Raw genomic sequence first — 6,596 nt, forward strand, 5'->3', positions numbered from 1 at the left:
AAAGTTGCAATGTCAGATTTCAGAAAGATGTCACTACATACTTTTCTGAAATTATTAACAGTTATATTACAGAAACGCTACATTAAATTGCTTGCCGTAAGATTACATTATAAACATTTCTGTAATATTCTTATTTAAGCTGTTATGTAAAAATTATATTGCAACATTTCTAAAATGTAAATTTTATTTTAAATGCTGTGCGGGTTATTATTAAAACCTGGATTTTTGGTAGAAATAAATGCCTTAGATTACTATATAACTATTCCGAAAGGTTGTTATTGTGACTGAAACTATTAAAAGTATATACGTCTCTTTAAAAATAATATATATGATCTTATCATAACTTATTACAATTTTGTATTGAATATTAAACAAAAATAAAGGAAAGTAAAAAACATTCTATATTATATGCAATTTATTTGTACTGACCCGCGCAGTATTATAACAGAGAACTAACAATGTATTTGGCATATGAGACAATTTTAAAAGGCGTTTTTCTAAAAAATTCTGAAAAACTCTGAAAATTCTTAAAAAGATATCTGAAAAACCTATGAAAATTTAATAAATTTTATCTGAAAACTGTTCCAATTTTTATAGAATTTCAGAGATATTTAAAAATATATCATACTATTTCACATTCTTTCAAAAATTTTTATGAATTTTCTGTAACTTTCACAGTTTATCAGAGTTTTTTATAATTATTCAGAGATTTTTCAGAATTTCTTCAGATTAATATTTACGTACGGGTAACTATACATAACTTATACACCCAAATCTCTTTATTTAATTGAAATGAAAATTTGTACTTGGTGCAAATTTCTCTAATGGAACTCTAAACGCTATAGTTTTGTGAGGGTTCCTGTTATATGCATGTACAGCAGCATTAACAGTTAGTTCCCACATACTTTTTAATAAACCCGAGTCAAACATACGCTCTTATTTTCTCTTGAATTGTTTTATTAAATCTTTAGGTAACTCCATTGTGCTCTGGAGTATAAAATTGAAATAACTCTGTTTCTGTATGTTCTTTTCCTAATATTTCAAGAAACTTTTCACCTGTGAATTCAGTGCCTTGATCCGATCTAATATAACATATCTTTTCGTCTTCGTTACCTAACAAATTTCGAGCAGATACAATAAATTTTTCTAAGATATCGCCAATTTCGTCTTTGGATTTTACGGAATATGCCTTTGAAAATCTTGAGCAATCATCCACAAAAACCAAAATAAATCTTTTAAAATCTGGGTATGTTGTTGGTTTAATTTGTCCCATCGTATCCGCATGAATCACTTGTAAAGGGTTTTCTGCTCTTCCTTGTTTCTTTAAATGTTAACTTTTTTATCTTTGCCATTATACAAACTTCACACTCTAAAATGGAATCATCAAATTTAATATTTTCTAAACCCTTAATAATTTTCTAAACTTTTTTTAAATAGTTCAACGAAGCATGACCTAAACGTACATGCTACAACATCGCTTAATTATTTTTCCTCTCGAAATTATTTGGCTTTTTCTCAAACGGATTTTTGATGAATATTTCTTCTATACTCTTAAAAGAATCTAAATAATCTATTTTAATTGTATCTCTAGAGATCGAGCTTTCGTACAATCAGTAATGATAATTTTATTTTCTGTATTTAACTCTTTATTTTGGTTTAAATCAATGAGCTTTTCATTCTCCCTCCGAATCGCATCATCGGTATTCTCTGCTTCTCTAGTTACTCCCTCCGAAGCAAACCAATTTTTGTCTTGTATGCTTCCATGCGATTGTTCATAAAACTATTGAAAGGAAATTATTTGTGCGTTACAAGAATATTTTTCAAACTCAAAATTATCATTATCTATTATGACCTCAAAAGTTACAATCCAACTGGGTTTTTGATTAACTCCTTCTAAAACAGTTTTGTTTGTGACTGTGTTATAAACTTTAAGTAACTTATCATCTAAATAAATGCTAAAGCCGGCATCTACTAATTTTCTTAGCGATAAAAAAATTCTCAGAAATATCTTTTGCTGCTACCACATCAGTTAACTTGAGAACATCTCCAGTTGCATCAGCCTGCAATAAAAGATTTCCTTTGCCATCTATTACTATATCTGCAAAATCATTCTTATTTGCTTTCTTAATCATTCTATTTTCGCATTTATTAAAATCGCTTAAAATAAAACTTTTATCATCTATAAGATCTGTCGCACCAAATTTACCAATAAATTTTACAACTACTTTTGACTCATCTATACTCTTAACTAAAAATGACTTACTTGAATGATTTTGCTTTTCTTTATTGCCTGATGTCTGATTGATCTCTTTGTTTTTGAATCTCTTTTGTTCATTCTTGTACTAATTATTTATATTTGATTCATTTTTACTCTTATTAATTTTATGAAAATTATTATTCTTAAACCTCTTGTTTTTATTAATGTTTTTACCGGAACCGCTGTAGCCTGTGAACAATCTTGATCTTTATGGAACTTAATAGCTTGACAAAAATAGCAAAACCAGTTTCCAGTATCCTTTGTTTACAATCATCAGACCAATGACCTGTTCCATTACACCTATAACACTTGTTTTTAGATGTTTGCTGACAATCTTTATACATATACTCTTTGAAATCTAACTTCCTCTTTAGTCTCAGTTTTCTTTTCTGCCTCTAATTGTAAAAGAAAAGACTTAATCTCCTCCAGACTCATATCTTTTTTATAAGTTTGTCTGTTTATTAAATTAGCATTTCGAAGTTCAACAACTGTGGAAGATACAGCCTGATAAAACGATGAGCTTTTTTCCTTTTCAGTAAAAGGCACAGCATTCTCACAATTTTCATATTCTCAAATTATTGAATCGTAACATTCTCAGAAATCATTTATTTTTTCCTATTTCTTCATTTTGATTTGATACAATCTGGTTCTTACTGAGGCATTAGTCACATTTGACTCATTCTTTCTATGTTATTTTTCTTTTTCTTAAATTTCTTTAGGATCAGACTCATTTAAAATCCTATGATAATTCTCATCTAAATGATTAATAATGATATCTCTAACCAAACTATTTCGTTTTAATTCTTTTATAACCGAAAGGTTTTGCGGTCCTTCAATTTTTGAACCTATTACATCCAAAAGATCATTAGTCATTAAGTCAGATTTAAAATAATCTAGCCAAAGATGAAAATTTGATCTTTGCGTTAATTTCTATTTCTCTTGATATTAATTTTAGAATAAATAAATTCATCCTTGAACCTCTCTGATCTTTTAACAACTTCATTATTAAAATCCAATAATTCACCCTCTGGAGTATTCCTTACTCTAGTTTGACACGAATCAACACTTTCATCTAATTTTCTTTTCTTTAACCCTACATTATTTTCTTTATTTTCAACTGTTTCTGATCGAATTTTCTATGAAATTATTTGAGAACTGTTAATTTCTAAATTTCTTAATTTAAGTTTCTCAGTCTCTAAATTATTTTAAGAAATTTGAATCATTTTAGATTTCATGAGATTACATTCTTCCAAAATTCGCTTTAACGTAGGTAAGACGACAGTCAGTTTTTTATTGACATCTTGAGTTCCAAACCACCAATTTTTCTTGCATATCATACATTTTCAAGCTTTCAATACATTCCATAGTCTTATTATTACCGCGAAGATGCAGATCTCTTATAATCCTTGGCTTTGACACAGGATTGCTCTTATTCTCTGTATTTGCAGTAAAAATAAAACTCAAACTTAATATTTGAATTTCTCTTAATATTAAAACATTAGACCTGATCATCTAACTATTTTCTTTAATAATTCTTTAAAATTATTTAACTTTTAAAATTTTACAGCACTCTTAAGAATGATTGGACAAAACAAACTTTATTTCCATTGCAAACAAAAATTGTTCTCTTACTTTTAGATTGTTCAATACTCTTAATAATTTATTGCCACTCGTTACAACCAACTGCATTTTCCAGATCCTCTATGTAGGATGTCAATTTATTATAACGAATAAATTCAATACAAAGTCAGCTTAGTTTAATTACTACTTTCCGCGACGACGGCTTATCAGCGACTCCCTCCTTGTCTTCGCCATTCCTCCCTCTTCCCCTCCTTTGCCTCTCCTAGGTCGACAATGTAGGATACCACACTCGGCCATTCTGCTCAAAGTATCGGCCTCGATACCGCGTCATCTCCCTAAGGGTCGTCTTCTTCATCAGCTTCTACCTGACATTCAGCATCGGACTCGTACTCATATTCTCCAAGTTCGCTCCATGGTTTTATATAGTCGGCTCCAGTACTTGTGGTATGCGGACCTTCGTGATCTCCTATTTTGTTAACAATATATCGACCGTTTCTCAAGACTTTACTAATTTTATACGGCCCTAAAAATGGTGAGCGGATCTTCATTCCTAGGCATTGCTGAGTCCTCTTAATAGCTACCAGGTCGCCAATGTTGAAATTTTTTGTTCCTTTCCGCTTTTTGTTAAATGTCCGCCGATTTTCTTGCTGAATTTTCAATATTTTCTCTTTGGCGGCCTGTCGTATTGCGTCCCGTATATCGCCATATTGATTAATCATTTCTTCGTTTATCAATTCCCTAAATTCCAGGTCGTCTTTTAATTTCATTTTCACACCAATCAGCACTTCAAAAGGAGTTCTTCCCAACGCCCTATGCAAAGTAGCATTGACAAACTGTTGCACTCTGTCGGTGTATTTATACCAGTCTGAGGGTTTCTCTATCGACAGCTTTCTCAGCACTGGTATCACTGTCCTATTAAGTCTTTCTACTTGCCCATTGGCCCTAGGTATTCCAGTGGTGATCAGCGCATGTTGGATATTCTGAGTCTTACAGTAACTATGAAACTCCTCTGACGTGAACGCCGTGCCCCGGTCTGATATAATTCTTCTCGGATTTCCAAAGACTGCGGCCTGCCGAGTCAAACATTTTATTGTTTCAGCCGACGTTGTCGTTTTCACCGGATATAACCATGCAAATTTTGTAAAGGCATCTATCACGGCAAAAATGTGGTTATAATTTTTGTTCGACGTTGGGAGCGGACCCAGGTGATCCACATGGTAAGTATCGAGTGGGACATCTCCCTTATCGATCGGGTGCAAGTATCCTTCTCCATGTCCTTTTTTCTTTTCGGATAAAATACACTTCACGCAACTAGACACGAACTTATTCACTCTATTCTGCATGTTGGGAAACCAGAACTCTTGCTTAATCAGATAAATCGTTTTGTTAGCTGCGAAGTGTCCCTTTTCATGAAACTGCCTGATTATTTCAAATTGCATTACCTTAGGCACAACTAACTATTCTACTCCAGTTTTTACTCTGTATAGTATCCCTTTATTTAGTAGCGCGAAATCAGACTCCTCTCCCACTTTTAGTTTATTCACTATCTCCTTGATTTCTTGATCTTCCTCTTGATGCTTCCTAATTTTCTCTAATAATCCACATCGCTCTTCTCGTATGCATAACACTGTCACTGGATTTCTGCTGAGAGCGTCGACATGTTTCATCGCGGATCCCGTACGATGTTCAATGGTATATTGATATTCTTCTAACTGCAAGGCCCAATGTGATACTCGTAAACACATGTTTTTCTTTTTTACGGTTGAAACAAATGCTTGGCAGTCTGTCACGATCTTGAAGGGAATACCCAAGAGATACACTCTAAATTTCTTGAGAGCTCTAATTATTGCCAGTACTTCAAGTTCGTAACTTGAATATCTTTGCTCCACTGGTGTCGTTTTCCAGCTCGCGTAGTATACGGGGTGCAACAGCCCGTCTTCTTCGCTCTTCTGGAGGAGGATGGCGCCCAACCCTTCGATGCATGCATCGGTATGAATTTCTGTTTCAGCATTTGGTTTATATAATTTAATTGTAGACTTTTTAATCAGTGCTGTCTTCAGTGTCTCGTAAGCCGCTTGTTGGGTCGCCCCAAACTCAAATTTCGTGTCCTTTTAATAGCTGCGAGAGCGGCCTGGCGATAATTGCAAACTTCGGGATAAATTTCCTGAAGTAGCTGGTCAGTCCAAGGAAGCTTTGGACTTTCTTCAATGTCGACGGCACGGGAAAATCCAACACTGCCTTAATCTTTGCTTCCGATGGTCTTATGCTCCCGGCTTCTATAACGTATCCTAGGTAGTCCACTTTGCTAACAAGGAAATCACACTTCTTCCAGTTGAAGTCCATCCCGTATTCCATCGCTCTCACCAACACAACTTTCAGTTTGGCCACGTTTTCTGTTTCCGTTCTACTAGGTATAATTAAGTCGTCTAAGTAGGCAAGGACTGTGCCTTCACTAATCAAGTCTCGGAACACTGCTCGCACATGCCGCTGAAATACAGAGGGCGAATTGCACAGTCCGAAAGGAACTTTCAAAAATTCGAATTGCCCGTCGGGCACCACGAACGACGTGTATTTGACGCTCTGCTCGTCGACTGCCACATGGAAAAATCCATTCCTCAGGTCCAGCGTTGTGAAGACGAGAGCATCCTGAAGTCGAGCCAGCTGATCCTCAATTAAAGGAAGTGGATATCTGTCACGTATTATTTTGCGATTAAGCATTCGGTAATCGACACATAGTCTAGGTTCTCCACTTTTCTTC

General features: G+C 34.1%; 1 pseudogene; it reads right to left on the minus strand.

Moving 5' to 3' along the window:
• Nucleotides 1–1,570: 1,570 nt before the first annotated feature.
• LOC136779482 (uncharacterized) lies at nt 1,571–3,946 on the minus strand (annotated as a pseudogene).
• Nucleotides 3,947–6,596: the final 2,650 nt, after the last annotated feature.

This window comes from Prorops nasuta, unplaced genomic scaffold (genome assembly GCF_024137725.1).
Source record: "Prorops nasuta isolate Cenicafe-Biocafe unplaced genomic scaffold, Cenicafe_Pnas_1.2 PNAS00017, whole genome shotgun sequence".
NCBI classification, from domain to species: Eukaryota; Metazoa; Arthropoda; class Insecta; order Hymenoptera; family Bethylidae; genus Prorops; species Prorops nasuta.